The following is an 18,392-nucleotide window of genomic DNA, read 5'->3' as shown; positions in this document are numbered from 1 at the left end:
TTTTTTCCCCCACAAAAATAAAAGTAACTAAGAAAAAACAGACATCAAGTATTGAATGTGAAAATCCTTGGAAACAAATGCACATCTTCTCTTTTCAAAAATGCACTGTGAATAAACAAGGACTGCATTAAGCAGTGAGAACAGAGAATATCATTCATGGTCCAATATATGTTTCTGCAGCAGAACAGGTACGTAGCCATAGTCCTCATCACCAAAGTCCTTCCTGAAAAGAGAAATCTGAAACTATAATACAATAAAAATCTAATCAAAAGTAACATGGTGGAATCATAAAACAAAAAGAATAATCTGAGTAACTAAATACTTCAGAAAAAATTATTAATTAAATGCAGTGTGAAATTATAAGATATTCACTATAGAAAAGGATGAATGAAGGAGGATAAACAATTTCTATGCTGCGTGTTTCTTGTAAATAAAAAAAAATTGTTCTTTTTTTCCCAATTTTTTATTTGAATTAGAAACAGGATTGTTTTACATGACAATCCCAGATCCCTTCTCGCACCCATCCTCCCCTACCGCCCCCCTCCCAACATATCCTTTCTGCTACCCCTGGATGGTGAGGCTTTCCATAGGGTGTCATCAGTGTCTATTGTATCCTTTGGGATAGGGCCTAGGCACACCCCCAAGTGTCTTGACTCAGAAAGTATTCCCCTATATGTAATGGGCTCCCAAAGTCCACACCTATGCTAGGGATAAGTACTGAACTTCTACAGGAGGTCTCAGATTTCTGAGGTTTCCTCACAGAAACCCAAGTTCGTGGGGTCTGGATCAGTCCCAAGCTGGTGTTCCTGCTATTAGTCTGGGGAGCAAGAGTTCCCAGATGTTCAGGTCAGCTGTTTCTGTGGATTTCACCAGAATGGTCTGGAACCCTGTGTTCATCACTGGTCCTTCTCTGCATCTGGGTTACAGTTCAGTTCAGTGATTAGTTGTGGGTATCTGCTTCTACTTCCACCAGCTGCTGGATGAAGGCTATAGGATGACATATCCTGTCAGAATGGCCAAAATCCAAATCTCCAATGACAGTTCATGTTGGAGAGGATGTGGAGAAAGGGGAATACTTCTCCACTGCTGGTGGGAATGCCAACTTGCACGGCCACTATGGAAATCAGTATGGCGACTCATCAAAAAAAAAAATGGGAATCAGTCTATCACAAGATCCAGCAATTCCACTCTTAGGCATATACCCAAAAAGAAACACATTCATACAACAAGGACATCTGTTCAACGATGTTCATAGCAGCACTATTTGTAATAGCCAAAAACTGGGAGCAGCTTAGATGCCCCTCAACCAAAGAACGGATAGAGAAAATGTGATACATTTACACAATGAAGTACTACTCAGCGGAAAAAAACAAAACAAAACAAAAAAACCAATGGAATATTGAAATTTGCAGGAAAGTGAATGGATCTAGAAGAAACCATTCTGAGCAAGGTAACCCAATCGCAAAAAGACAAACATGATATGTACTCACTCATATGCGGATTTTAGACATAGAGTAAGGATTACCAACCTACAATCCACACTACCAAAGAAGCTAATAAACAATGAGGACACTAAGAGAAACATACATGGTCCCCTGGAGAAAGGGAGAGGGTCAAGATCTGCTGAGCAAATTGGGAGCATGGGAAGAGGGTGGAAGGAGCTAGGAGAATGAGAAGGGGAGAAAAAGAGGGATGCTGAGGACATGAGGGAGCCAAAAGTATGAGTCAGGCATTTTCCCACCATCAATACATTTGTCATGAAGAAGAATTCCTAGTAAACTCCAATAAAAATTAACTATTTTTCTGAGAAGCAATAGCTTATCCTATAAATATCCTCTTTTTATTTTTTCCACATAGAATAAATGCTAAAGAAGAAGGCTAACATATTTTGCACTTTTACATATCAGCACATTTCTTTAACTTGAATTACCGACATGTCAAGACTCTAAAACATCAAGAATAGAATAGATACGTCAGCATAAAGAGAAATCTTTCCTATCTAAAAAAGCAATGGAAGTACTACAGGACAGAAATGCCTTAAGAATTCATGGTCAAATGTGATATGTGCATTAAGTGTTGTCAAATATGATCAAACTAAACTGTGTCAAAATGTTTAGCAACAAATCCCATACATAAGAAAGTGTAAACTCCTTAGGGGAATAAGGGGAACATATAGACCTCAGCTATTCCAGAGAAGTATGCAAAGTTTTATCACTATGTAGAAATAACTCTCTAATAATTACTGAGTTACACTGAATTGTCTACTATGGGTAGTTCCATTGCATCCCCACTCATAAGCAATCCTTCTTGAAACAATAGGACTTTGTTTTATTTGATGATGGCTCATGTCAGGCACTAGAATTATGGGTACAAATATACATTGATAAACTTATCCTACAAAATACTAAATATGTACATAGTGGGCAGCTTTCAGTGGCCTGTTAGACATGAAGTAACCCTAAATGAGAACATAGGTGATATGGTTGGGCAGGGAATGCAGCTATGTTGTTCATTTCCTACAACAAACATTTTATGGAAGATATGTATTTAGGAACTTTTAAAATAGCTTTCATATAATTTAACAAAGTACACCTTTTCTTGTAAGACAATATGTTAAGTGATAAAAGTTAGTATTTTAAACTTTTTGGGAATTCATAATCCTTCAATTAAGGTCTAAAAATTAGTGTATGTAATGTGTTTTTCTGAGTGCAAGATGACAGGCAGCACATCACTAATCAAAAACATGATTAACTCTAAGAGGTTAAAATGCCTTGTTAAGCAGAATAAATATAAAAATATACAAGTCAATAATGTAGTGCTGATCTTGTTTGTGTATTATTATGCAATTTTTTTCCCACATTAGAGTCATCCAATAATGTATACAATAAGAATGAATTGAATAAACCTGTTTCTAGTCTAAAGCTGATATTAATCAGTTTCAAGTATTCTGTGGAGGCTGTAGTGAAAACATTCTCTCTTTATAATTCCATTAAAAGTCTCATTTCATATTAAATGATTACTGTCTATTTTGATATGATTTATCATTATCATCTGTTTATCATCTATTTTTATTTGTTTATACTAGAAGAACAAGTTAGATGAAATATAAATGTATTTATAGGATATATATCCTTTATTAGAATGCTTACAGCAATACAAATTATAATTAATATTAAAATCCTTAAATATTCTAAGCCAACTTTAACTTGCATTTTCTTCTCTGAAACTTTTATATGTCATTCATTGCTTCATTTCTCCTAAATTCCCTAGCATTCTGTTGTCTTCATTAGGGTGTCTTTTGCTGTAATGAAACACTGTTACCAAAACCTAGTTGGGAAAGAAAGAGTTAATAAGGATTACATTTCCATATTGCAGGAAGTCCATTGTTGAAGGAAGTCAGGACAGGAACTCAAACATGACAGGATCCAGGAGGAAGGAACTGATGTAGAAACCATAAAGGGTGCTTTATGCAGACTTACATCACATGACTTTCTCAGCATGCCTTCATATAGAAACCAGGACTACCAGCCCAGGGATGGCATCACCTACCATAGTCTGTGCCCTCTCTATTTGATCACTAACTGAGAAAATGCCTTCCAGCTGGATCCTGTGGAGGCATTTCTTCGACTGAAGCTCTTTTCTCTGCAATGACACTAGTTTGTGTCAAGGTGACACACAAAATCAACCCTGATGCTTCAAGAAATCTTTTTGGTTCTTCCATGCTCCTTCAGAAAGGACAATTCAAACCTCCTCTATTTGTTCTCTTTCTACATTGTGGGGCCTTGTGATATCTTAGTCACTTTTCCTCTTGCTTCCTATGTATGTAGAAGACATAATTTTATGTATAAAACTAAACTATAAACTTAAACTTTCATATTTAAATTTTGTCTCCCATATGACTCCAAAAATGTATGGGTACGTCAAACCCCACAAAAATATTTCTTGTTTAGGTGGATAAAACCAGAATAAACACTCAAAATGTCAAACTTATTTTTTCTGTGATCATAGCAAATAAGACCTACATATTATTTTATGCTATTTATCTTTAGAATAATGCATTCCCAAGATAAACAACTAAATTCAATATAATTTCATAATAATTTCTAATTACAAATCTTATGTGAATTAATGATTAATTACACCCACAACTAAGGAGGCTGTAAGGTTTTCTGATCTTCAAGGATTTATTTCCATAACAATTAGTTTGCAACAGCATTGTTTGCAGTATCATCAGTGAGTAAGTCAACTGAAGAGGCATATATTTAATTATTTCTCTTGTATTCTTTTTACAAACTAAATTTTGCCACAGTTTGCCACAGTGTAGATCCTGGATTCTACACTACTGAAGCATAATAATCTACTTTAAGGTAATATCAATTTTATAAGGAGAAATTAAAATAAGATATACGTGTGTCTCAAATACTAGTTAAATCAAAAGTATATTTTCTCTACAATTATGACTGGAGACCACTCAAATGCTTTATAATATTTGTACAAATATATGTATAGCACTGGATAATGTTCTTTAAGATAAGAAACAAAACTTATGTTACTGTGTCAATTTTTGGTAGATTAAGGGCGACAAGAGATAAAGAAATTCTCTTCACTTGTGTTGTATACTGGTTCATGTTCACATGCCATAGAATGTACCTTATTTTCTTTTTTATAGATAAATCATATTTATTTCATTCATGGGAAGTATTTAATTAAGGACATATGTCAGGCATACAATTGAGGTATAGTTGAGTAACTTTCTCAAATAATTGGCTGGATGATAAATCTTTACAATGGTACCATTTTGACTTCTTCTATTCAGTAAGCTCTGATCTCCTTGCACTGAGTTATGACCTTTTGTTCTCAAATAATATTGGGATTAAAAGGTAGTTTTTTGTTTCTTGTAAGGTAAATGAACTAGGTCACATCATTTTTTGCCCATCAAAGATGTGCTTCAATTAGTTCAAATACAAGAATCTATTTATCCAAAATTCATGGAAAATAAGGTTAAGACCTTATTATATAGCCTCTTTTTGATAACACAAGTTATTATTTGTTTACATATAATATTTAATATGGATGTTCATGGACTTTGTCTCAATGTAAATGACAAGAGAAAATCAGGTTTACTCATTCTGCTATCTTTTCAGGTTATTCAGACAAAGACCGACTAAGCAGGTTTACTTTTTACTTTGATTCTCAGGGAAAAACTCACACAAAAATGCCTCTCAAATAATCACATGTATGGAAACCTCAGTAGGAAAAACTCTGTCTCATCATAATATATTGCAACAAGTTTGTCTTAGTAATAATTTCTTTTGACATAATGTGTAACTTCTAAGTAAAAGAATAGTAGAAAGAATTACTGTTAAATAATAATAACAAAATTATTATTATTTAGAGAATACTTACTGAATATTTATGCAACTTTGTTTCATAATAATTTATTTTGGTATAATAGGCAATTTCTAAGTAAATTATTAGTGGAAAATTACTATTAAATAATAAGAATAACAAAATTATTATTATTTATTGAATACTTACTGAATATTCACAGAACTTTGTAATAGATCATGTCTATAGGATGTGGTTGGTAAGTATGCACATAAAAAACTCTCAGGTTAGTATAGGTTTATATGTTTCTAATCAATAAAGTGGACCAAACATGGTGAAGTGATCCATTTTGTTCAATATTTGATGGGGGAGGGCCTTCTGTGTATATGTTTGTTTAATTGGTTGGCCAATAGGAAAGCAAGATAGGTGGGAATAGGAGTCAAGGAGATTCCGGGAAATGTAAAGAGATCCAGGTAGGAAGTGGCATAGAAGGCCTACTCAGAATATAAGCAGGGACAAGAAGGAAATTTTCCTCTTGCTCTTGCTCTTCTTCTTCCTCCTGCTCTCTGTTCTATGGAGCCACCATGTGATTCTGGGAAGATGATGCCAGCAGAAGGTGTCCTCAATAAGATAAGTCTTATAAAATATATAGATTAATGATAATTAAGGCTGAGCTAGCATATAAGAAATCCTAGTCAGAGTCATCTGATGACAGTGATCTGCTCACCAGATCTGAATTCGGTGACGGGATCCAACACACTGAGGCCCCTGTACAGTTCTGCCTCCATCCATGAGCCCAGATAGGCCAAGGGCTGTTTCCGGTTCCCATTCAGCATCACTGCTCAGAGAAATCTGACACCAGAGATCTGCTCACTGATTCTGAACTTGAGTACAGAATCTAACACACTGGACACTCCTGAGGTCCTGGTGGCAATTCCAACTCCATGCACTGACCAAGCGGGACACAACACACTGGAACACTGACAAGGCCCCATAACAGAGCCACCTCCATCCATGAGAAGAAGACAGACATCAAAGTAAAGGGTCTGTTTGCATCTACCAGAAGGGAAAATTTGTCCCATAACCACCAAGAGAGGAAGAGACTCCTGCTACTCCCAGCAGAAGAAAGGATAAGACGAGGACAACATAAAAGCACATTCAACAACAGAAAACCCAGTAGGACACCACTGGAGACTAGGAAACATACACCAGCAAGACCTGAACATCACAGTGCATATGAACCAGAAGAGAATTACTTTAAAATCATCTTGAGGAAAATGATAGAGGACCTCAAAGAGGACCTCAAAGAGGACATGAGAAAATCCGTTAAAGAAATGGAAGAACCAAAAAATACAAGATATCAACAAATCTCTCAAGGAAACAGTTCAAGACCTAAAAACTGAAATAGAGACAATAAAAATGCACAATCTGAGGGAATGCTGGAAATAGAAAAGCTAGGTAAACCATCAGGAACTACAAATGTAAGCATAACCAACAGAATACAAGAGATGGAAGAGAGAATCTCAGGAGTTGAAGACACACTAGCGGAAATAGATTCATCTACCAAAGAAAATCATAAGTCCAACAAATCCTTACCACAAAATATCCAGGAAATATGGGATACCGTGAAAAGACCAAACCTAAGAATAATAGGTATAGAAGAAGGTGAAGAAATCCAACTCAAAGGCCCAGAATACATATTCAACAAAATCATAGAAGAAAACTTCCTAACATAAAGAGAGACATTCCAATAAAAATACAAGAAGCCTACAGAAGACCAAATAGAATGAACCAAAAAAAGGTGTCCTGGCCACATAATAATCAAAACACAAAACATAAAAAATAAAGAGAAAATATTAAGAGCTGCAAAGGAAAAAGATCAAGTAACCTATAAAGGCAAACCTATCAGAATCACACCTGAATTTTCCATGGAAACACTGAAAGCCAGAAGGTCCTGGATAGATATTCTACCTCTACAAAGAGACCATAGATGACAGCCCAGACTACTATACCCAGCAAAGCTTTCAATCAATATAGATGGGAAAACAAGATATTCCATGACAAAACCAGATTGAAACAATACATATACACCAATCCAGCCCTACAGAAAGTTCTGGAAGGGAAACTGCAACCCAAGGAAGTTAACTACAACCAGAAAAATATAGGCAATAGACAACCTCACTTTACCAAGAGCCAAAAGGAAAAAGGAATAGAATCCCACACATAATCACACCACCATCACCAAATCAAAAACAAACACAAATGAACACTCAATGGTCATTAATATCATCATTAGTGGTCTTAACTCGCCTATAAAAAGACACAGATTAGCAGAATAGATAAGAAGACAGATTCTTTCCTTCTGTTGTACACAAGCAATACACCTCAACTTCAAAAACAGACAGTACCTAAGAATTAAAGGTTGGGGAAAGATTTTCCAATCAAATGGACCTAAGACACAAGCTGGGGTAGCAATCCTAATATCCAACAAATTGGACTTTGAACTAAAATCAACCAAAAGAGATGAAGGAGGTCACTACCTACTCATCATAGGAGAAATCCATCAGGATGAGGTCTCACTTCTGAACATTTATGCCCCAAATACAAGGTCATCCACATTTGTAAATAAACATTACTAAAGCTCACATCACACATAAAAATGGACACCTTATAGTGGGAGACTTCAACACCCCAGTCTCACCACCGGATAGGAACACCAGACAGAAACTTAACAAAGAAACAAAGGAACTAATAGAAGTTATGGTACAATTGTACTTGAACAAATATCTATATAACATTCCAACCAAATACAAAATAATTTACCATCTTCTCAATGCCATATGGAACCTTCTTTAAAATCAACCACATACTCCACAACATAGAAAACCTCAACAGGTACAAAAATATTGAAATAGCCTCCTCTATCTTATCAGACCACCATTCTTTAAAGTTAGAATTCAACAACAACACGAATTACAGAAAACCTACCAACTCGTGGAAATTAAGTAACACTCAGTTGCACAACTTCTGGTTACAGGAAGAAATTAAAGATTTCCTAGAATTCAGTGAGAATTCTGACACAACATATGCAAACCTATTGGACACTTTGAAAGCAGTGCTTAGAGGATATTTCATAGTGCTAAAAGCCCACATGAAGAAACAGGAGAATAATCACACTAGAGAATTAACAGCACAACTGAAAGCTTTATAAAACAAAGAAGCCAATACACCCCAGAGCAGCAGACTCCAGGAAATAATCAAATTGAGGGTTGAAATCATTAAAATGGAAACTAGGAGAACAATACAAAGAATCAATATAACAAAGAGTTGGTTGTTTGAAAAAATCAACAAGATAGACAAACCTTTGTACTAACTTACCAAACAATGAAGAGTGAACATGCAAATTAATAAAATCAGAAATGAAATGGGGGACATAACAACAGACAAAAAGCAAATCCAGAGAATCATCAGGTCGTACTTCAAAAACCTATATTCCTCAAAAATCGAAAATCTAAAGGAAATGACAATTTTCTGGACAGATTTCACTTACCAAAATTAAATCAAGAACAGATAAGGAACTTAAATAGTCCTATAACCCTGAATGAAATTGAAGCAGTCATCAGAAGTCTCACAATAACAAAATAAAAGCCCAGGGTCAGATGGCTTCACTGCAGAATTCTACCAGAAATTCAAAATACAGCTAATACCAATTCTCCTCAAAGTATTCCACACAATGGAAGCAGAAGGGTCATTGCCAAACTCATTTTACAATGCTTCAATAACCTTTATACCCAAGCCACACAAGGACACAACTAAGAAAGAAAACTACAAACCAATATTGCTCATGAACATTGATGCAAAAATTCTCAATAAAATACTGGCAAATCGAATCCAAGACACATCAGAGAAATCATCCACCACGGTGAAGTAAGCTTCATCCCAGGGATGCAAGGATGGTTCAACATATGAAATCCCATCAATGTAATCCACCATATAAACAGACTGAGGAAAAAAAAAAAAAACATGATCATCTCACAAGATGCTGAAAAACCCTTTGACAAATCCAACACCCCTTCATCATAAAGGTTTTAGAGAAATCAGGGATAAAAAGAACATACATCAACATAATAAAAGCAATATACAGCAAGCCAACAGCAAACATCAAGTTAAATTGAGAGAAACTCAAAGCAATTCCCCTAAAATCAGGGACAAGACAAGGCTGTCCACTCTGTCCATATATCTTCAATCATGTTATTGATGTTCTAGCTAGAGCAATAAGACAACAAAAGGAGGTTAAAGGAATACAAATTGGAAAGGAAGAAGTCAAACACTATTGGCAGATGATATGATAGTCTACATAAGTGACATGAAAAATCTCTATGAGGCAACACCTACAGCTGATAAACACCTTCAGCAAAGTGGCAGGATACAAGATTAAGTCAAAAAATCTGTAGCCCTGTTATATACCGATGACACATTGGTGGAGAAAGAAATCAGAGAAACATCACATTTTACAATTTCCACAAACAACATAAAATACCTTGGGGTAACACTAAACAAAAAAGTGAAAGACCTGTACCATAAGAATTTTGATTATTTAAAGAAAGAAATTAAAGAAGATAGCAGAAAATAGAAAGATCTCTCATGTTCTTGGATAGGTAGGATCAACATAGTAAAAATGGCAATCTTGCCAAAAGCAATCTACATATTCAATGCAATCCCCATCAAAATCCCAACACAATTCTTCACAGTCCTTGAAAGAACAATTCTGAACTTTATATGGAGAAGCAAAAGACCCAGGATAGCCAAAACAACCCTGCACAATAGAGGAACTTCTGGATGCATCACCATCCCTGACTTCAAGCTCTATTAAAGAGTTATAGTCCTGAATACAATTGTTGTTATTGGCACAACAATATACAGGTAGACCAATGTTATAGAGTTGAAACCCTGAAATTAACCCATACACCTATCAACACCTGATTTTTGACAAAAAAATCCAAATTTATATGCAGAAAAAAGAGAACATCTTCAACAAATGGTACTGGCATAACTGGAGACCACTTCATGAACATTATACCAGTAGCACAAACAGTAAGATCAACAATTGATAAATGGTACCTCCTGAAACTGAGAAGATTCTGTAAGGCAAAGGACACAGCAAGACAAAATGGCAGCCCACAGACTGGGAAAAGATATTCACCAACCCCACATCTGACAGAGGACTGGTCTCCAAAATATAAAAGAATTCAAGAAGCTAGTCTCCAAAACACCAATCAATCCAATTAAAAAGTGGGGTACTGAACTAAATAAACAGTTCTCAATAGAGGAATCTAAAATGTCTGAAAGACCCATAAGAATGTGTTCAACATCTTTAGCCATTAGGGAAATACAAATCAAAACAACTCTGAGATACCATCTTTGTCCTGTCAGAATGGCCAAAATCAAAAACTCCAATGACAGCTGATGGAGAGCTGGAGAGGATGTGGAGAAAGGGGAACACTTCTCCACTGCTGGTGGATGTGACAACTTGTACAGCCACTTTGGAAATCAGTATGGCTACTCCTCAAGAAAATGGGAATAAGTCTATCACAGATCCACCAATTCCATTCCTAGGCTTATACCCAAAACAAGCACATTCATACAACAAGGACAGTTGTTCAACGATGTTCATAGCAGCACTATTTGTAATAGCCAGAAACTGGAAGCAGCCTAGAAGCCCCTCAACCGAAAAATGGATGGAGAAAATGTGGTACATTCACACAATGGAGTACTGTTCAGCAGGAAAAAAAAATGGAATCTTGAAATTTGCAGGAAAATGGATGGATCTAGAAGAATCCATTCTGATCGAGGTAACCCAATCACAAAAGGACAAACATGGTATGTCATCACTCATATGTGGATTTTAGACTAGAGTAAATGATGACCAGCCTACAATCTACACTGCCAGAGAAACTAGTAAACAAGGAGGACCCTAAAAGAGACAAACATTGTCCCCTGGAGAAGGGGAAAGTTCACTATCCCCTGAGCAAATTGAGAGCATGGGAAGAGGAGGGAAGCGAGCTACGAGAATGAGAAGGGAAGAAGAGCAATGATGCAGAGGTCATGGGGGATCATAATGGTTGAGTCAGGTGAAGAATAGAAGAAAGGGTATGTGATAGGTAGGGTTTTAGTTGGGTGGGGTGTTTGGGGAGGATGAGAGGGAGAAGGGAACTGGATTGTGATGTAAGTCAATCTTGTTTCTAATTTAAATAAAAAATGATAAAAAAAAGAAATCCTAGTCAATTGGCCAGCAGCATTGTAAACTAATATAAGACTCTATGTGTTATTCTGGGCTGCCACGTGGCAACAGGGATTTGGCAGCTAGCAGAAAGATTTTTGTTCAACAATGTTCATAGCAGCACTATTTGTAATAGCATGGAACTGGAAGCAGCCTAGAAGCCCCTCGACTGAAAAATGGCGGCTGGCATTACAGATATTTTATAGAAATGGAAAGTATGTCAGATAGTGATGCTATCCAAGTCTAGAGAATCAAAGTGAATTTCTGTGGAGTTATGCATTGAGACATCATGAGTCATTAACATGGTCAATATATCTTTAAATATAAATGCCATGGATAGATGTTGACATGATATATTGATCGCACAAAGGGAATGGCTTTAGATTAATGGTGAAATTAAAAGCAAGTAGATACATAACCAACTGCATACTTCAAAATAAAAGAATCCTGGCCAGGAATTCATGGTATATACCCCAATGTCTTTTTCACTCATTTCACTAAGCCTAAATACCACTAAATAATGGCATGTCAATATTATCTATGTGATATTAGTTTTCTGTTTTTTGTTTATGCTCTAGCTTCTGATTGTACTTAATATGAATGATTCAGTCAACATATTTCCACTCTGGAGCTATGTAGTAATAGTTCACTTTTATTAGCTAGCTATCATTCTATTAACCTAAATAGACATTTATTATAATCTTTTCACAGAATTTTATTTTAAAACCATGAAATTCTTTTATTTGACTAGTTCTGATTTTTCATCAGAAATTATAGTCCTTCCACCATGTATTTTAAACACAACAAGTTTTCAACTCTCAAAAGTGTTTTGTGTGTTCCTGTGTGTACTCTGATACCAAATATCACTGTAAAGTCATATCAAATATTCCTTTGAATGTAATTTTATTATAGACCTTTCCACCTCTGCTAATTACTGTTTGTTTACTTTTGCTTGACAATAATTTATCTCATTAATTAGGTTTTCCAAAATCAGTATATTCACTCTATTTTATGAGTATAGTTACAGGAATTATTTTCTCTAACTAAAATTAGTCAAATGGATACGATTCCAATAAGACCAGCAGATCGCTTTGTCCTTAAACCTTCATAATTAGGAGTTATTTAATAGCACTCCATTATTTCATGGATAAAAGTTTCATAAGGTATTAATAATTTATTCTTTATAGTAGATTCTTTAGTGCTCTTTCAGATTGATTTTTACTTATTTTTCCCTAGTATATTTTGTCTATTATGATTAACTTGACTTGCTGATTCAGTTGGTATTCAGTTCCAACCTTATCCTGGGTATTTCTGAGGTAGTATCATGTACAACCTTGGCATTTTAAGTAAATGTAATGTTGGCAACTCACATCCAAATAGCTTAAAGTCTTCACAGAGTAAAAAGTTTGATCCTATTCCTAGTTAAACATATAATCTTGAGGATCCTGACTGGGCAGCTACAAACACTGTAGTGCAGAAGCAAATAGGAAAAGTTACTGATGTCATTCTATAAATCCACATGCAGTTTACCATCCTTTTAAGACATCCTGTGTTTTACTTCTGTTTTCACTTAGAAGAGGAGCATCTTACATCTGTAACAATATACTGAAAAACAAGAAGGAAAAATATATCATCTAGAACAAAGAATTTCTGGGATCAATATGTAGTATTTGTTATGGAAATATGAGGACCTGTGTTAGGAACTGTAGAACCTATATAAATGTTGGGAATGTTGGTGAGTTTTACTAATGCAAGTGTTCCTTTGAAAGATGGGACAGAGAGCCAGGAGAATTCCATCAAGCAAGCATATGTCCTTAGCTAGCCTGGAGTATGCCGTGATAAACAAGTGAGACATTATATAAAACAAGGTAGAAGCTAAAGATCAACACCTGAAGTTGTCCTCAGAACTCTGCAACGACACCATGTAACAGTCGTAATCAAATGACTGTCCTGAGCTACATGTGCAAGAGTTTCTCTTGAGTCAGTTGTTTGTCAGTTTTAGAAATAGCTTGTCAACATGTATCTCACTGAGATTTTGACTTACCAATTACCATAAGTGCTGCAGTAACTCATTGTAATAAGTTCCTTTCTTTCTTACACACACACACACACACACACACACACACACACACACACACACACACACACACCACTCTACTCCACTCTATAGTGTGTGTTTCTCTGGAATCTCTTTCTGTGCTAGTGGGAAATGTGTAGTGCTATGTTTTTCATTACATGACAATATTTGAAATAACAAATAGTCTAAAGATTCATTTAAATATCACAGACATTCTATTGGGGGGGGTTAAAGACAGGATTTCTCTGTGAAGCTTTGCAGCCTGTCCTGCAACTCACTTTGAATACCAGGCTGGCCTCGAACTCACAGAGATCTGCCTGCCTCTGCCTCTATGCTTGCTTTCAATGCCAAATATCTGTACTTCCACAATTTCTATAAAACATATAAGAAACAAACCATCAAGAATTTTATAAAATTTATGTGTTATTGGTCAATTCCTTTGGAATTCTAAGAAGTCATACTATAGAAATGCCATTTATTACCAAAAAATTATAAAGCCAGTTTGAACTTTTTAATATTTATAGAAGTTTGTATCTGATGATAATCTTTCCCAATCTTCCTATATCAAAACAACAAATTTTTCAAATCTTTCTAAGAATTAAGATCATTAATTTTGACTACATATTTCGGGTAAGAAGTTTTTTGAAGTTCCATTTTGCACATTAATTTACTTGCTTTTTTAGTAGGAAGCTATATATCATAGAATTTCTCAGAGTAGGAAGAGGGAATTTTCAAAACCAAAGTGTGTAACTGAAAGGAATGTTAAATTGTCTGTGTGTGTGAGAACAAATTTATTAAATTTGTGCTTAGTCTAAATAATTCAAATGTTATTCTTATTAATGCCACTATATTACTTGATTTAGAATGTTTATAAATATTTGCTGTTTGGTGTTCATAATGGCTGAATGTAATCAATCACATTGAAATGTATTTTCCTACATCATCCCACAGCTAAAATCTGTTTGAAATAAAAAGTGGTAAGTTATACTTGGATATATGTGTAATAAGTAAGCAATCAAAATCTCCAGAGGTAAAAATGACTGTATGAATAGATGTTTTCTAGAAACACAGATATAGAAATGCCTTCTCTGTTATATGTTTGAGTGTACTTTATGTCTAGCATTTTCTATGATACAGGTTTCACATTTCACCTGTTTCAACATTTCTAGAACTGAGAATCATACTATGTTGTGGCTCTGCTGTGGCCATGTCCATTGAAATTTTTTTGTGTTGACTCACAAGTCCACTGATTGTCAAAATCTGTATGTTTCAACCCTAAAAGCATGTATAGTGGCATATCAGCACATGGCCTTTTTATTTGTAGTGACATTATTATTTAAATTGCTCTAAGATATAACTTATTTTAAAAGCATTCTGTATATAATTCTTTAGAACACTTGTTAGTATAAATCCCTGGTGTGTTTCTCTCTGCAACAGAACATGAGTCAGTTTTAAACACTGAGGAATGCTGACAGGGTCAGTTGAAAGAATTTTCAAAGATATTTTAAAACTGATATGATAACTTTTCATGTCATTCTTGTATGTCAATATAAAATGTACAGACCTATTTCATAATGCTTATTTTGTGATGGAACACAACAAAATATAGGAGATTGTATACAAGTTCACATGACCTATTTTACTATAAGCATGAAGATAAAGCATTACTTTTCAGGAAAATTGAAAGACTGAGTCAATAGGAAAAATTAAATAGGAGAATAATTTTTGACTACACCCATCATAACCTCTGTATTAGTCACTTACCACATTTCTGGAATTAAACACTACACAAAGCTCAAGAAAGTAAAGATTTATTTTGATTAATAGTTGGAGGAGAAATCTATCATGCTGGGGAGGCATGGTGACAGGAGACAGACCGTGATGGCTACATTACTTCAGTCAAGAAGCACAGAACAATGGCTATTGCCAACCATAGGAATGTAAGAAATGGGAAGCCATGGAGAGACAAAGGAAGATGAGGAGGGTGAGAATGATAGGGAGCAGAGGGAGGCTACTGGTATAGATAGACAATAGTTAAATGTATGCACTTGCCAATCAACTAATACAATATGTATTTTAACAAATCCAAGCTATTTTCAAACATTTTTAATTAAACAAGCAAACAAAATAAAACAGAAGAATTCTTTCATTCAGAACCCTCTTAATGTAGGAGTGGTTACCCAGTACGTTTACAGGCACCCTCACAGTGATTTAAGCTAAGTAAATTCATGTAGCTCATATATTTCCTTGACAATTGCAATAAAGTAATCTTTCTGTATCTGCTATGTTCCTGAGGCTGAATATATTCTTCTCCTCTTTTAAAGCATATGTAACATTCCAATTTTAATAAAGACAAAATAAAGGAATCATGAGCCATTGATAAGTCATTACCTTAAAGTCACTTTAAAATTTTATAACAAATTTCAATTTGATCATGGTTTTAGACTTACTTAAGTCCAAGGAAAATCATAAATGATCAGATTTAATTTGCTTTGAACAGATTAAACAATGGTCAGATTAGGTAAAAAGCAAACAAACACAATACTAAAGGAGATTGTGATAGTCTAAAATCCATGGGGCCACTGCATTAATTTCTCTAGTTATCTTTGTTAATAGCCTGCAAATAGAAAACTGGGAAAGGCATTTCCAACAGGAAGAGAGAATCTTTGCATGAAATAGACATGAGATTTTTAAATGGTGTCAGCAATTAGGAAGTCTGAAGAGCAGATCTTTGTGAACCAAGTAGAGAAAGTGTTTACTAATCTTGACAACAACATAAGGGGATCCACACAAAACAAAATGAAATATCAAGAAGAAAAAAAATATAACATCAGAAATGGATGGGATAATTTAAACTAGTCCAATACACACATAGTGGAAATTCTCAAAGGAAGAAGTAAGTGGGAAGAAATTTGATGAATAGATCCAGAAAAGACTTTATGTATATAAAAGATTCCTTAAGCAATGAATAAATAATGGGTGAGTGAGTGAAGGAATAATTCTATTACTAAGAATATATATAAACTTTAATGTACATGAAAGGATCTATGAGTTTATGACATAAGCTATATATTGGAAGTAAAAACCTTTTAACTTTGATAAAATGAAGATAAAGGCACACTGACTGAAAAAATTAAATATTTTCCTATTCTTTCTATGAATAAAATGATATAAATTAAATAACTAATAATGTCTTCTTAAATAAATTAAAGTGGGTTTCATGCATCTTTAATATTAAATATAACAACTAGTAATAATTCATGATTTCAAAATAGGATACTTGAGTTCCCAATAGGAGGTGTTAAAATCATTTCTTACCTATGCTGTAAGGAAGCATTTGAGAACCCAATTATAAAACATTTTATAATTATATCTGAATTTTAAAAAAAGTTGCCCTAGTTTTCAGTAAAGTATTGAAAAGTATGTCATATATTGACTCTACTGAATAAAATTGAAGATTAATTTTTAAATCATAAGAAAATTTAATACAAATTCAATAAAATTTTGCTCATATATCAAAATCTTATACATTATGTTACCCTGGGAGCATCATCTAACAAATGGTCAGTAATTCGTTTCAAAGTATCTCAGATAGAAAGCTGCAGTAAGTTAAACTGCAGTGTTAATGAAATGCTAATCCCAAGACTGTCACTAAACCAGTCTTTGGGCATGATTATGCTTTAAAAATTTGGCAACATGAAATGTCAAAAAATGGGGAAGGATTACACGAGGAAGCCCGAACTAGGGTCATTTTTATGTTAGTTCAGCATGTAAGCTGTTTACATAGGTGTTTTTAGAAAACTGGCTAACACATTCATTTACATCACATAGATTCCAGATAGTTATTTCACAGTCTCATTAAACTTTATTCTGTGCTGTAAGGCAGTAACAAATATTTTTTTTGTTTTCATGAAACGCATTATAATAATAAAATATAGCAACAAATAACAAACAGTGAGACAGAGAGGAAGATGTGGAAGAGGAGGATTTTGTGGAAGAAAACAAGTACAGCCTAAAAATCCTAAAAAGCATATGTCATTAATTTTGCAGTATTTGTATTGAGCAAAACAAAGTGATCCCTTGATGGAAAGTTAAAAGGTTTTCACTTCATCTGATGATCAAGTATTCTAATTTTTCCTTAGTTCAATCTCTTTAAGTTTAAAATAATAAGTTAACAATAACTTATATTGGCATATCTTAAGGACTCCACTAGCTCACAATGGAAAAATTTATATTCACAAAGTAGATCGTGGTTTGGCAAAGAATGTTATGTAGCTTTGTAAAATCATGTGTCTTCGTCATGAAGAGAATTTTGACATAAAATAATCTCTGATGTACACAAACCAGATATTTTTCAAAGATTATTTCACATTTTGGCTCTCATATAGTTATAGTAACCAGAAAGGGAAAATAGATTTTTTTCCTAATGAATTCCACGTGATCAATTCTTTCAGCAACCTTTATACATGGAATTCTGAAACAAGTTGCACTTCCCTAATGAGCAAGGATAATGAAACTATATGGCATTCCAATATTAGGATTTCATCTTACCGGTAAACACATTAGAACAAATTGCAGTGTTTTATGCATACATACCAAAATATGTTTCCTTAGAGTATTCAGGATATAAGAAAGGCAGTGTGAACACAAGCGTTCTTATGCAGAGTGTTGTGCAAATCACTACATGTTATTAATTTCAAGAAATCA

Source organism: Cricetulus griseus, assembly GCF_003668045.3.
Source record: "Cricetulus griseus strain 17A/GY chromosome 1 unlocalized genomic scaffold, alternate assembly CriGri-PICRH-1.0 chr1_1, whole genome shotgun sequence".
NCBI classification, from domain to species: Eukaryota; Metazoa; Chordata; class Mammalia; order Rodentia; family Cricetidae; genus Cricetulus; species Cricetulus griseus.
Note: the sequence above shows the minus strand (reverse complement) of the source record.